Raw genomic sequence first — 15,472 nt, forward strand, 5'->3', positions numbered from 1 at the left:
TTTTGAGTAATACCAGACCTTCAACAATAACATGGTTGTTGACAAAAAGGAACAAGAGTATGTAAAGAAAACATTTTAAATGACTGGGCTTGAGAATATGTAGTACAGATCTCCAGTGGATGCCCGAAACTGTGGGTAGTACAGAATGCTATATAAACTGTATTTTTCCCTATATATACATACATACACGATAAAGTTTAATTTACAAATTAGGCACATAAGAAGCACATTAACAACAATAACTAATAATAAAACAATTCCAACAATATGCTGTAACAAAAGTTATATGAATGTGGTCTCTCTCTCTCGAAATAGCTTATGCTACTGTACTCATCCTTCTTGTGATGATGTGAGATGATAAATTGTCTACGTAATGAGATGCAGTAAGGTGAATGGCACAGGCACTGTGATACAGTGTTAGGCTACTATTGACCTTCTGACGATATGTCACAGGAGGATCAGCAGCTTTGGGCGATCCTGGATTACTGAGCCATGAGGATGTCAGTGATTGTGGATCCCAGGCAGGATGGTGCACGATTTCATCACACTACTCAGAAGAGCACACAGTCTAAAACTTATGAATGGTTTATTTCTGGAATTTTCCATTTAATATTTTCAGACTATGGTTGACTGCAGGCAACTGAAACTGTGGAAAGTGAAACTGCAGATAAAGTGGGACCACAATATGACTTTTATTTCTTCAAAACACTGCTATAATTAACTAAGCTATAATTAATTAATTATAATTAAACTATAATTTCAAAAGCGTAAAGGTAACAAAGCTGAAAAGTTTTTACATTCAGCTAATATATAACACTTTGCACCTTTAGTAATCATTCTTGAATATTCTTTTAAAAAGCAGATAAAAAATTCTGCTTTATTTCAAAAAGAACTCATTCTCTTACCAATGAGCTCCTGGTTCACCATTCAATTTTGTTTTAGCTGTTATCTTTCCTCTTTCAAAATAATAAAGAGATAAAAACCAGAAAGGCAGAAATAATCACCATGGTATTTCTACTTTTTTATATATATACAATATTTATGGCATACTTCACTTATTTGGTAAAAATTCAGAGATACGCATAAGTTCAATGCCTTAGTAATGCTAACATAATAATGGCTAACATTTATTGAGTGCTCACTTGTTTTCATGTATTATTCTAAACTCTATACATATTTTATCTAATTAACTTCTCACAACAACCATATGAATTAGGTACAATTATCTTAATTGTACAAAGAAGAAAACGGCATAGAGAAGTTAAATAATTTGACCAGGATCACAGAATTATACTTGTAGTGAAGAGTGCAGATTCTGGAGCCATTCTGTCTGGGTTCAAAACCTGGCTCCGACACTAATTTAGCTCTATGTTTGAGCAAATTATACAATCACTTCAGTTTCTTCAACTCCAAAACGGTCAGAGTTGGAACAAGGATTTAATGCATTAATAAGTGCAAGGTGCTAAGAAGAGCGGCTGACACAGTGCGTAATAAATTTTTATTTATTATACTAGAGCCCACAGTGTTTACTACTTGCGGCCTCTACACAATGTAGGGGCCTCTGCACAATGTAGTACATTATGTTTGGAGGAATGTTATAATAGGTTTCTACTTTCAGAGTCAAAACTTCAGAGTGTCAATTATGTGGCAAAGGCTATACAATTTCACACATTTTTTCATGTCAATGTAAGTATCCTAAATCTAATCTTAATCTACTATCTGTAGGTTTCTTTCCTTCCCAAAAGCTTAGTTCCACATAGGATTATCTCATCAAACCTACTGCAAAAGTCAATAATCCAAGGTTAAAAATATGGCATTTACTGATTTCAGATTTGTGAAAGATCCTGATGTTTCATCTTGGTCTTATTTACAGCATACCATGCTTCAATTCTTACAAATATATCTTTATTTTTACAATTTTCACACAGAATATTTCAGCTCTACACCTTTAGCATGATCAGATAACTCAGAATTTTCACAATTTAGTGCATAACAAAAGCCATCCAGTCTTTATGAATTTACAGAGTAATTTTATGACAAACACAATGGTAGAAAAAGAATGTGTAACACAAATGCTAATTGAACACCACATTAAAGGTACACTAAGCAGAAAAAATAAACAGCATTTATAAGCCTAAATATAAAAAAAAGCAAAACCATACAACTTTTAGAAGAAAACAGAGACGAAGAGCCCTATGACATCAAGGGAGGGAAGGTTTTCTTGGATAAAAGACAACACAAACCATAAAGGAAAAGATAGACAAATCTATGTTAAAATTTAAAGCTTCTTCCTGCCAAAAACATTTAGTCTGAATTTAAACATCTAAGGAAATGATCAGACAAATCCAAATTGAAGGACATTGTACAAAACAACTGACCTGGACTCTTCAAATATATCAATACTATGAAAACAAACAAAAGTCTGGGGACCTGTTGTCGATTAAAAGTAACTAAAGGGACATGGCAACTAAATGCAACTCATGATCCTGGACCAGGGGTGGGGTTGGAGATTAAGTATAAAGGTCATTACTGGGACAATTGAGAAATTTTTAATATGCACTGTATATTAGATAATAATATTGCATTCATATTAAATGTGATAATTATACTGTAGTTTTGTAGGACATCCTTGTTTAAGTATATCTTTTAAGAGATGAAGTGCCATGATGTCTGCAAATTACTTTTAAATGGTTTAGGAAAAAAATGTATATATGAAATAAAAAGTAAATATGGCAAAATGTTAACAGTTGGTGAATCCAGGTGAAAGATGTAAGTGTATTCATTGAACTATCACTGCACTTTTCTGCAGGACTGAAATTTTTCAAATAAAAAGTTGGAATAAAAATGTAAAACTTATGCACAACAAAAAGTAAAGAGCAACCACTGAGAAGATTTTTGCAACATCATAACTGAGAGAGGATTAGTATAGAGATAAAGAGAGCTGCAAACTAATGATGGAAAAGAAAATGAGCCAACAGAAAAAGAATGAAGCAATTTATAGAAAACAAAACCTTACAATAAATGGATGCAAATGGAATAAATCCTTACAATAAATGGAAAAACAAATTAAAATGAAATTTAATTTGATTTTAAAATTTAAGAGTCTGGCAATATCAATGTTTGTAAGGATATGGTAAAAAAGGAACTCTCACAACCTGCTGATGGGTGTTTTGTGTTTAGTATGTTGGAAAATAATTCAGCTTTATTTAATAAAGGTGAAGATCCTCATATCCTACCACCTAAGAATTCCCTAGGCTTAGAATTCTCACACATGTAAACAAGATGAAACATCCAAGAATGTTTATTACAGCACTGTTACTAATAGCAAAAAAGGCAGAAACCCCTAAATATTCATAAACAAACTGGCTTATTCATATAATGCAATATTATAGAGAAATTAAAATGAATGAACTAAAGATATATCTACCAACATGGATATGTAGCAAAAACAATGTTAAATAACATCACTAATTATTAGGGAAATGCAAATTAAAACCACAAAGAGATATCACCTCTCACCTGATAGGAAGGCTACTATCAAAAAAACAAGAAATAACAAGTGTTGGTGAGGATGTGGAGAGAAGGGAACCCTCATACACTGTTGGTGGGAACGTAAATTGGTGCAGCCACTATGGAAGATAGTATGGACACTCCTCAAAAAATTAATATGATCCAGCTATCCCACTTCTGGGTATTTATCCAAAGAATATGAAAACACTAATCTGAAAAAAGATACATGCACCCCTATGTTCATCCCGGCATTATTTACAATAGCCAAGATTGGAAACAACCTAGTGCCCATCAGTGGATGAAAAGATGTGGGGTATATATACATACACACACAATAGAATACTACTCGGCCATAAAAAGATGAAATCTTGCCATTTGCAACTACATTGATGGACGTTAAGGATATCATGCTAAGTGAAATAAGTCAGATGAAGAAAGACAAATACCACATGATTTCACTCATGTGGAACATAAAAAATAAACAAACAATAAATAAACAAACCAAACCAAACAAAAACATAGAACAGAGTAGTAGTGAGCCACAGGGGAAGTGGGAGGGGGAGGGCAAAATAGGTAAAGGGGAGCAACTGTATGGTGATGGACGGACACTACATTTTTGGTGGTGAGCAAAGGGTATACAGAAGTAGAAATAAAACACTGTACTTGTGAAACTTATATAATGTTATAAATCAATGTTACATCAATAAAAAAAATTAAAAAAAGAAAGAATAGCCCCAACATTGGGACAGACTTGGAAACACAGGATGGGCAAGAAGTTAAACACTGCCCACCTCCCCCCAAAAAAATCTTCATTTGAGCTTCTTTCACCAGTGCTTTATCATAAAATCATATCTTCAAAAAAAATAAAAACAATGTTGAATAAAAAACCAAGTTGCAGAATCATGTGCATAATACATTAAACAAAAGTATATGCACTTTCAGGGATATATACATACTAGTAAAAGTATATAAACATAATGGGAATGATAATTACTCAATTCATGATAGGGAAAGAGAGGGTAATAGGATCAGCAAGGATTCATACAGGCCTCAACTGTATCTGTAATTTTATCCCTTTGAAAAATATAGTCAATTGAAAAGAGAGACTACACAATTAGAAAATGGGTAAAAAAACCACAAAATAAATATGATGGTCTATAATTAAGATGATCATTACATTATTTCCTGTATTTTGAAATATTTCATATTTTTGAATAAATTTAAATTAAAACATTAAAGAAACCACATTAAACTGAACCAAGGAGCATTAAAAAACATATACTCCACTGGACATTGGAAACAGAAATACTAATACAGCGGTCACTCTGTATCTGTGGGGGTTGGTGCCAGGACACCCCCCCAATCACAGATAGCAAAATCCCCGGATGCTCAAGCTCCTTACATAAAATGGAGTACTACAGTCGCCCCTCTGTTTTTTTCCCCTGCTCTGCATCCGGATACGACGGGCCTACTGTACCCAACAAATTTACTGAGATGTATATTCTATATGTATATAAATATATATGTATATATATTTATATATACATACACACACACGTATTTTTAGCCATTAAACTTCAGGCACCAGATTTCAGTCTTCTCTTTCCAAGGAGATCCTGACACAGCAGGCTTTTTCATCTCACACTCCTGATAATGCTTCCCAACCAAAAGAAACACACAAAAGATAGGAACAAATAGTTCAACACTCTCCAAGGCAATTTAATCCTTTGGAGTATGTATTCCACCTAAAAGGGGGGCTATTTTGCTGTTCTGCTGGCAATTTTGCTATTTGGTGGGGGGTGGGGTGGGGGTGGGAGTTGCTGCTAAAGTTGTTTTCCACAGAAAGGAAAAGAAAAAACAGCCACTGCAAACCTTGGTAACCAATCATAGAACACAAATTTCAAATGGTAAGAAGTCATATAAGATTTACTGTGTGGCTTCCCTGGTGGTGCAGTGGTTAAGAATCCGCCTGCCAATGCAGGGGACATGGGTTCGAGCCCTGGTCCGGGAAGATCCCTCATGCCGCAGAGCAACTAAGCCCGTGAGCCGCAACTACTGAGCCTGCGCTCTAGAGCCCGCGAGCCACAACTACTGAGCCCATGCACCGCAACCACCGAAGCCCACGCACCTAGAGCCAGTGCTCCTCAAAAAAGAGAAGCTACTGCAATGAGAAGCCCACGAACCGCAACGAAGAGTAGCCCCCGCTTGCCGCAACTAGAGAAAGCCCAGTCGGCGCGCGGCAACAAAGACCCAACGCAACCAAAAATAAATAAAATAACTAATTTTTTTTAATGCTTTAAAAAAATTATTTTAAAAAAAAGGATTTACTGTGTCAAATAACAAGGACCTTAGCACTGCATAACAATTTGCTATCAATTTCCTTAAAGCAAATAATTTTTCAGGTCTGAACTTAAAAAACGAAACAAACACCAGCTACTCATAAATACGAGCTGTCTTACTTCATTAATTCTGTTCTATCTGCAAGAAACCCATGTAGCATATCTTGGAAACAGTTTACTAGAATTTCTCTCTCCAGGTTTTTTTTTATTAATCAATTTATTTATTTATTTATTTTTGGCTGTGTTGGGTCTTTGTTGCTGCATGCTGGCTTTCTCTAGTTCCGGCGAGGTGCATGGGCTTCTCACTGCGGAGGCTTCTCTTGTTGCAGAGCATGGGCTCTAGGCGTGCAGGCTTCAGTAGTTGTGGCTTGCAGGCTCTACAGTGCGGGCTCAGTAGTTGTGGCTCACGAGTTCTAGAGTGCAGGCTCAGCAGTTGTGGCGCACGGGCTTAGTTGCTCTGCGGCATGTGGGATCTTCCCGGACCAGGGATCAAACCCGTGTCCCCTGCACTGGCAGGCGGGTTCTTAACCACTGCGCCACCAGGGAAGTCCTCCCTCTCCAGTTTTATCTCATAGTATTGCTCTACCAAACCCTTTGCTTTAGTGAGAACAATCCATTCAGTAAACCCTCAATATGCCCACTTTTGCATCCTCTCCCTACTCTCAAGTGTCACCTCCTCTATGATGTTTTCCCTGATCCCGCCAACCTACAGTAATCTCTCCACTTTGAATGAAAAGAAAACAGTAATAACAGCTAACATTTATAGAGAATTTAATGTGTGCCTGTATTGCTTCAATGGAATTATCCCATTCACCTCACACAACTCTGTGAAATTTGAAATTTGTTCTATTTTCCCCGTTTTCATGGTGAGAGAAACTGAGTGAAGCTCTCTACGGTTGAGTTCTCTAAGGGTGCATGGATGCTAAGTGGCAAAGCCAGGTCTCAAACCCAGACTCCAAAACCCAGGTCCTTAAACATATGTGATGCTGCCTCCTGGCTCACGTGCCTTTGCATTGATGGCCTTTACTGCTCACATGTCATTTAACATATGCCTTGTGATATTTAACATTTTGTGTTCCGAGATGTCTAAGCAGCTCAAAATATTACATTCATTCAACAAAAATTTACTGAGAGCCTGTATGCCCGGCATTGTTGACTACTGGGCATAAAAGCATGTTACAGAGTCTCCGCAAATGAAAAGTAGATGAATTCTCTAGACACATGGACATCCCCAAAATGTGCGGAACTGCAAAATTTTAAATATGTACACAGCAATTATAACTACATAAAAATTATATGTACATAAGAACTGGAAAAGATATGTATTTATTTATCATAAACAACATGATAAAGTTGGTTTTTTTTTTTTTACTATTGAATTTAAGCTTTTTGGTAAGAGAGGTAAGCAATAAAAAGATGTACTTTTTTAGGGCTTCCCTGGTGGCACAGTGGTTGAGAGTCCGCCTGCCGATGCAGGGAACACGGGTCCGTGCCCCGGTCCGGGAAGATCCCACATGCCGCGGAGCGGCTAGGCCCGTGAGCCATGGCCGCTGGGCCTTGCGCGTCCGGAGCCTGTGCTCCGCAACAGGAGAGGCCACAGCAGTGAGAGGCCCGCGTACCGCAAAAAAAAAAAAAAAAAAAATGTACTTTTTAAAAAAAACATGTTTTGTGTTCTTTCTTTCCCCCATTAAACAGTAGAAATAGCCTAGAGACAGATGAATGAACATTCCTCCTAACATTCTACTGTAATCTGGCTTTCTTTAGGAAGATACACCTGGTATCACTAGTAAGGTTTGCAGATACCCTATGTAAATATCTATATAAATCTTCCTACAATTATAAACTTTTGGAAACTTGAGGCTGATTGTAAATTTGCAAACAATACAATCAAATCTTAGAACGGAATGAACCCTTGCAAACAACTCCTTTGGCCCTCTCATTTTACAGATTAGCTAATCACTTAACTCTAAATATCTAAAGTCTAGGGACTTCTCTGGTGGCGCAGTGGTTAAGAATCCGACTGCCAATGCAGGGGACACGGGTTCGACCCCTGTTCCAGGAAGATCCCACCTTCCTTGGAGCAACTAGGTCTTCGTGCCACAACTACTGAGCCCCCGTGCTGCAACTACTGAAGCCCACGTGCCTAGAGCCCGTGCTCTGCAACAAGAGAAGCCACAAGGAAAAGCCCACGCACCGCAACGAAGACCCAACACCGCCAAAAATAAATTTTTAAAATGTATTAAAAATTAATTAAATAAAATTTAAAGTCTGGGTTGATGAGAGTAATGCAGCACCTATACCGAAATGTAGTGGCTTACACTGCAATAGAAATGCATTTCAAAAATAAAAAGTCTGTGTGTGCTAGCATCAGCCCAGCGTGTAGAGTTCTGCTTTTAATTACAAGCTGTGTCTTCTTGAACTTAATCTCTTCAGGCCTGGATGTCTTCATCTGGATAAATTCTAACCAGTGTTGAAAAGTGTCGAGGTAAATATCTTAAAAAACCTCAATAACATTACGTTTCCACGGTAAATAGCACTGTTTCACATTACAGTTACCAGAGTTTGCATCCGCTGCCTTAAGAGGCAAAATGAACAGTATATACGCATTACGAAACAAGTTCAATCAAGAAGAACCTGTCCGCACCCGAACACGCACAGTCGCACACACACAACCCTATAATGGTTACTAATCACTGCAGAGCACTGCACTTAACAATGCATCCTCAAAATAACGGCCCAAAGCCGGGAAAACACTACGTCTGACATCCAACTCCACCTATGGCCTTTATTTTTATTTTTTTATTTTTCCTACTGCCTTTAAAAGCTAAGGCCTACCGAAGTAAAAGCCCCCAAACGTCATGCTTACAACTAATGGTTTAGGCCTCAGATTTGCATCTCACTCTCGGCTCTCGAGGGCTTCGGCGTAACCCAGGAAAAGGAAAGGAATAGACTGCCACCGGACAGTTGGCCCCTGACTTGGGAGCCATTGGGAAACAACTAGCACGTTTTTTTGCGGCGGCCTGCAATTCGGTGTGAGCTTTCCAGGAAGTGCTGCAAACGACGAAAACTGGCATGTGGGCTTTCAGTTGGCAATTTCTGGTGGTTCTTGCTACAACGCTGTCAACCTTGCATCCTAACACAGCGGCTAGCTAGTTCCTCGGGGTTGACCGGGAACGCGCAAGGGGTGGGGAGGTTCATTAACAGGGCGGAAAGGCAGGCTTCGGGTGCGGACGGGAGGAGGCCAGGTGTCGGCCGTAAAATATAAGCACAACTGAGTAAAGAGGCGTCCGTCCGAGGCGGCACGGGGGCTGCCACCAGCGTGAGGGAAAAGCGGGGCACCGGGCCGGAAAGCGGCGAGGCGAGGGGCCGCGTTCCGAGGGTAAGGCGGCTCCCAGCGAGCCCAAGGCCAGGAAACAATGGCGCGAGCGTGACGTGGGGCTGGGGGCGTCGCCGCGGCGCGGAGCAAGGGGCTGCTCCGAGGCGGGGGCTACCTGGCGCTGGAGGCGTGCGGGGTCCGCGAGCTCGCAGGCTGGCGCCCAGACGCGCGGGGCCTGAGGGGCGTAGCGGCCGGGTAGGGCAGTGGCGGGGGCAGGAGGGGGGCCCTGGCCCAGGTCGCGCGCTCCACCGCTCACCCTCCCTCGCTCCTTCGCCCGCCCGCTCCTTCCCCTCCCGCCCGCGGGTCCCGCCGCACTCACCGGCCCCACCGCACGGCAGCAAACCCAGAGCGCAACTGCCGCAGCCGCCCGGGCGCGCGCCCTCCCAGCCCCCACCGCCCCGGCACCGCCCCCGGCTCGCGCCCGGCCAGGGACCATAGCGCTGTTCCGTCCCCCAGCTCCGCCGCAGAACCCGGCCTCCGCGACGCTCCCTGGCCGCGCTGCGGGAGTGGAACCGCGAGGGGGGCCTGCGTCTCGGTCCCTTGCGTGGGTCTGGGGATCTTCAAACAACAAAACATTGCCCGCTGCTGAGCTATGGGGTGACGCACGTTGACAACCCTTCCATGTCCTTTAGGTCTCCATCCCTGGGCCTTCTGCAGGGCCCTGGACTACCTCACTTACACTCCTACGCTTTCTCTTAGGGGGTTGGGGGCAACCGTTTTCCCAGCCACAGAATCTTACAGTCGAACGGACCTCAAAAACCCTCTGGTCCATACTCCCATACCACGCCTGAATCCCAATGATGACTGAAAGTACCGGCTTTGGAGTTTGTCAGAAAGGGTTGGAACCCCAGTTCCACAACACGCCAACTGTGTCACTTTGGGTGATACACCTGACTTCATCATACCTAGTTCCCTCATCTTCAATATAGGGATGGATAACAACAGTACCTACCTCATGGGGTGGTGACAGGATGAAATAAGATAACAGAGGTAAGATCCTCGGCACAGTCCTGGCACATGGCACTCAAGAAATGTTCATTATTATATCAACTCCCACCCACCCACCACCAACTTGCACCTGAAAGAAGACTCCTCAGTGACAGAAAGCCACTATTTCCAGAGCAATGCATTCCTTAGTCTCGGCAGCTCTGACTAGCCAGAAGGTGTTTCTTAAGCGTCCACTCTCTAGCCCAAGTCCTATCCCTTGGTGCCTCAGAGAACAAACAGGTCTAATCTCTCTCCCACCTTCCACTTTTCAGATACTTGAAGACTTCTGCCCAAGGTCTTCTCTCTTCCAGACCAGTATCTCCCATTCCTTCCATTGTTTCTCCTTTGTCCTCGTTTTGAGGGTCTTTGTCCTCATTCTTTTCACGCACCTACTCGGTTTGATTGTGGTTACTTTAGAGTACATTGCCCAAGACTGAACCAAATGTTTGTGGTACCATCAGAGCAGAGCAGGACTGTAGCTTCCTCCTTGTACTGCCTTGCATTCAAGCAATAAAGTTCTTGGTACCTGCACTACTGACTCATTGAACTTACAGTCAGCTAAAACCTCCAAGACTTTTTAATACGTGCTCTGCTGGAGCATTTCTACCCTCTCGTGTTTTTGAGCCAACTTCAGGTCGGCTGAGGACAGGGCTTGGGGCTCTCACCTACTAGATTTTTCAAGGATATGTGGGGAGAAGAAATAGGAGTTGGAAGGTAGTCTGACACTACCTTTAAACCAAGGGCACATGGAAAAAGGCCAGAGTTTGTGTCTAAAGACCATGGCACTAAGCAAATAGAAAAAATATATATATGCAATGTGATCTCATCTGGGCAAAAACTGTGCATGCACGCACACACACACAAGACTAGAAAGAAATATGTAAATAAGTATGTTCATAGTGGTTTTCTTTCAGCGATAAGACTTGGGGTGGTTTCTTTTGTTCTTTATACTTTCTCATAAATTTCCCAGATTTTCTACATTGTTTATATTACTTTTTTTTTTTTTCGAGGTACGTGGGCCTCTCACTGTTGTGGCCTCTCCTGTTGCGGAGCACAGGCTCTGGACGCGCAGGCTCAGTGGCCATGGCTCACAGGCCCAGCCGCTCTGCGGCATGTGGGATCTTCCCAGACCGGGGCACGAACCCGTGTCCCCTGCATCGGCAGGTGGACTCTAAACCACTGCGCCACCAGGGAAGCCCTGTTTATATTACTTTTATAATCAAGAACTTTGTTTCCAAAAGAAAGAAACCAGAAAATTTTTTTTTTAATCAGAGAGATGAAATAACTTGAAAAAAATGGGAAAAAATGTTAAGAGATAACAGACTAGGAGAAAACATTTGTAATATATAAAACAAAAGATTTGTATGTGGAACATATAAAGGACTCAACAAATCAATAAGAAAAAAATTCACTAGAAAAATGGGCAAATGTAAATAGGCAGTTCACAGAAAAAAATATATAAATTGCCAATAAGAATACAAAAAGATGCCCAACCTCAGTAGTAACCAGGGAAATGGAAATTAAAACAGAAACTGGCAACAATTTTCAAGCTTCATGATATCAAAAGAATGTAACTTGTTACAGCCATTTAGAGGCCAATTGGAAAACATCTATTAAATCCGTGTCTCAGCAATGCCACTTCTAGTTATCTACCATAACTCCATGTTATGGAGGTATGTACAAGGATAATTACTATGATACTGCTAATAAAGAAAATTTGGAATCAGCCATAATGCCCAGCAATAGGGGAATGGCTAAATAAAATGTAGAATACTCATAAAATGGAATTCTGTAGAGAATTTTAAATAAATGATCTTGATCTATGTATGTTAATATAGATCTAGCTCAAAAGCATATTGTTTTTTTTATTTTTATTTTAATTTTTTTAACATCTTTATTGGGGTATAATTGCTTTACAATGGTGTGTTAGTTTCTGCTTTATAACAAAGTGAATCAGTTATACATATACATATGTTCCCATATCTCTTCCCTCTTGCGTCTCGCTCCCTCCCACCCTCCCTATCCCACCCCTCCAGGCGGTCACAAAGCACCCAGCTGATCTCCCTGTGCTATCAAAAGCATATTGTTGAATGAAAACAGCAAATTGCAGCATGAGATTGATTGACTGATTTGATATTTTTAAAAAACTCTCCCCCAAAATGAATAACTTTAGTTTAATCATGAAAAATCATCAGACAAGCCCAAATTGAGGGATATTCTACAAAACACCTGACCTGGACTCTTCAAAAGTGTTAAGATCATGAAAGCCAAGAAAAGACTGAGAATTATTACAGACTGAAGGAGACTAAGGAGACAAGACAACTAAACACAACATGGGATCCTGGATTGGATCCTGGAAAAGAAAAGGGACATTAGTGGGAAAACTGGTGACGTTCTAATAAAGTCTGTAGTTTAGTTAATAGTATTGTTCCAATGTTAACTTCTTCGTTTCGATGACTGAACTGGAGTTATGTAAGCTGGTAGCACTAGGACAGGCTGAGTGAAAGGTACACTGAAACTTTCTGTACTATCTTTGTAACTCTTTTGTAAATCTTAAATTATTTCAAAATAAAAAGTTAATATAAAACACAGAAATACCATTATTTCTTATCCTCCCTGCTATAGACAATATTTGTGTCCCCTCTAATTTCATATGCTGAAACCTCATCCCCAATGTGATGGTATCTGAAGATGGGCCTTTGGGAGGTAATTAGGTCGTGAGGGCAGAGCTCTCATAAATGGAATTAGTGTCCTTATAAAAGAGATCCCAGAGAGCTGCCCACTCCATTCTGCCCTGTGAGGACACAGCAAGAAGACAGCTGTCTCTGAACCAGGAACTGGGCCTTCACCAAACACTGAATCTGCTAATACCTTGCTTTTGGGCTTCCCAGACTCTAGAACTGTGAGAAATAAATTTATATTATTTATAGACCACCCAGTCTCTGGTATCCTGTTATAGCAGCCTGAACTAAGACAACTACATATTAAGTTTATAAAAGATTTTCAAAACAGATTGTAAGGCTACCTGCCAAACTCTTTTATCAGAGGTTATCTTTAAGACAGGGATAAAGGACCAAGATTGTGGATAATGTTCAAAGGGGGTATTAGCTTTAGTTTTAATGTTTTAGAAGATAAATGTACTCATGCATTGCTTTTTTTAAAAACATAATAAATTTATTTATTTTGGTGGTATTGGGTCTTTGTTGCTGCGCGCGGGCTTTCTCTAGTTGCGGCGGGCGGGGGCTACTCTTCGTTGAGGTACGCGGGCTTCTCATTGCGGTGGCTTCTCTTGTTGCGAAGCACGGGCTCTAGGTGCACGGGCTCTAGGTGCACGGGCTTCAGTAGTTGCGGCGTGCAGGCTCAGTGGTTGTAGCGCACAGGCTTAGTTGCTCCATGGTATGTGGGATCTTCCCGGACCAGAGCTTGAACCCGTGTCCCCTGCACTGGCAGGCAGATTCTTAACCACTGTGCCACCAGGGAAGTCCCATGCATGGCTTTTTTAATCAAAAATTAATTTTACAAATGCAAAAGGACAAGATACCTGGTCTCATGACTTTCAGGAGTAAGACAAGCCATGCCAACTACGAAACAACCTTCTAACAGAGGGTTGGGGAGCCTGAGGAAGCAATGAAGAGCCTTAAGTGGCTTGCTTGGTGTCTCTGACTTGACATTGGCAGAAGGGCCCAGGCAGTACTTGGCAAGAAAGGCCATCCCACTGTGGCCTTGGATGGCTTCTCACCAAACTTCCTGCCCAAGCACCCACATGGCTACCCTACCCCTCTGATTAACACAATTTCCCCCTAGAATACCATAAACTCTGAGTCACCCAGAATGTGAGCTGCGTTTACAGGTCACTCATCAGTTTTCTGCTTCTTGGCAGAATCCCTTAGAGAAACGCAAGCATTGCTCAATACCCTGCCCTATGGCCTAGAAACAGCCTGCCCCCAGATCCTTCTCCCAGGAAGTATTCAGTCATAGCTCCAATCAGCCACCTTGGAAGTCTCCTCTCTTTTTCATCCATCTCTCTAACAGCATAGGGTCAGCACTTACTGTGATAATGCATTATTCGAGGAGACAATCAGAAAACATTTAGTCCAGTTAGAAACATCTAGTCCAATTTGAGAAACAGGACATCCATGTAAGACTTAGGAGCACCTACATGTCTTCAAAAATGTGCACTGAACTCCTTCCATATGTCTAACACTGATCAATAAAGACATGAGTTTCTGCCCTCATGTAGGTTTCTGACTGCCTGGAAAGATGGACTTTAAACAAACAAATAATTATTTTACTACAATTAGTAAGTGCTATGCAGGAAAAGTAAAAGATGCTTTGAGGGAGAACAAAATAGGGGCTCGGCTTTGGGGTAGGGAGAGGGTCAGGAACATCTCAGCTGAGCCCTGAAGGATGAATAGGACTTTTTTAAGTAAAAAAAAAAAAGTGAGAGAGGGGCTTACTTGGAAGAGTAGAGAATCCCTGAAAAGGGGACCAGTTGGCACAAAGGCCCTGAAGTAGGGATGAGCCTTGTATTATCTGCAGAATGATCAGCAGCCTAGAGGGAAAGGGGGAACCTGGCAAAAAATAGTCCGAAGGAGGCAGAACCAGACCTCACAGGGCACTATAGACCATATAAATCATCTGCAGCCTTATCTTAAGTGCAATGGAGAGTACTTGACAACATAAAGCAGAGGAGTGGCAGAGATCAGGTCTGCAGTTCAAATGAATGGAATGTAACCAACCGATCAATTGCCTCATATACTCATGAAAATTAATTCATTTGAATCAAGCAAAGATCTCTGAGGTGCCTGTTGGAAACTTCCACTGGGTGTTTACAACATGAGAGAGATAAGATCTGCAACCTCTATCACAATTGTTCTATTTATCAAACATCTACCAGGTAGTAAATACTGGAAATCTAAATTGATCCCCCGGGGCTTCCCTGGTGGCACAGTGGTTAAGAATCCACCTGCCAATGCAGGGAACACGGGTTCAAGCCCTGGTCCGGGAAGATCCCACATGCCGCAGAGCAACTAAGCCTGTGCGCCACAACTACTGAGCCTGTGCTCTAGAGCCCATGAGCCACAACTACGGAGTCCACGTGCCACAACTACTGAAGCCCGTGCACCTAGAGCCCGTGCTCCGCAACAAGAGAAGCCACAGCAATGAGAAGCCCGCACACCGCAACGAAGAGTAGCCCCCGCTTGCTGCAACTACAGAAAGCCCGCGCGCAGCAATGAAGACCCAACGCAGCCAAAAATAA

The 15,472-nt window shown here is 41.6% G+C and overlaps 1 protein-coding gene across 2 annotated transcripts in view; it reads right to left on the bottom strand.

Annotated features, from left to right (window-relative positions):
* The window catches only part of NT5C2 (5'-nucleotidase, cytosolic II), a 103,625-nt gene extending 94,002 nt beyond the window's left edge, over window positions 1-9,623 (bottom strand). For both annotated transcript variants that reach the window (XM_082674366.1, XM_082674365.1), the window contains exon 1: window positions 9,545-9,623. The gene's annotated coding sequence lies outside the window, so the exon portion shown is untranslated. The remainder of the gene's footprint in view (window positions 1-9,544) is intronic.
* Between the last annotated feature and the right edge of the window lie 5,849 nt (window positions 9,624-15,472).

This window comes from Grampus griseus (genome assembly GCF_964374135.1).
Source record: "Grampus griseus genome assembly, chromosome: 16".
Taxonomy (NCBI): Eukaryota; Metazoa; Chordata; class Mammalia; order Artiodactyla; family Delphinidae; genus Grampus; species Grampus griseus.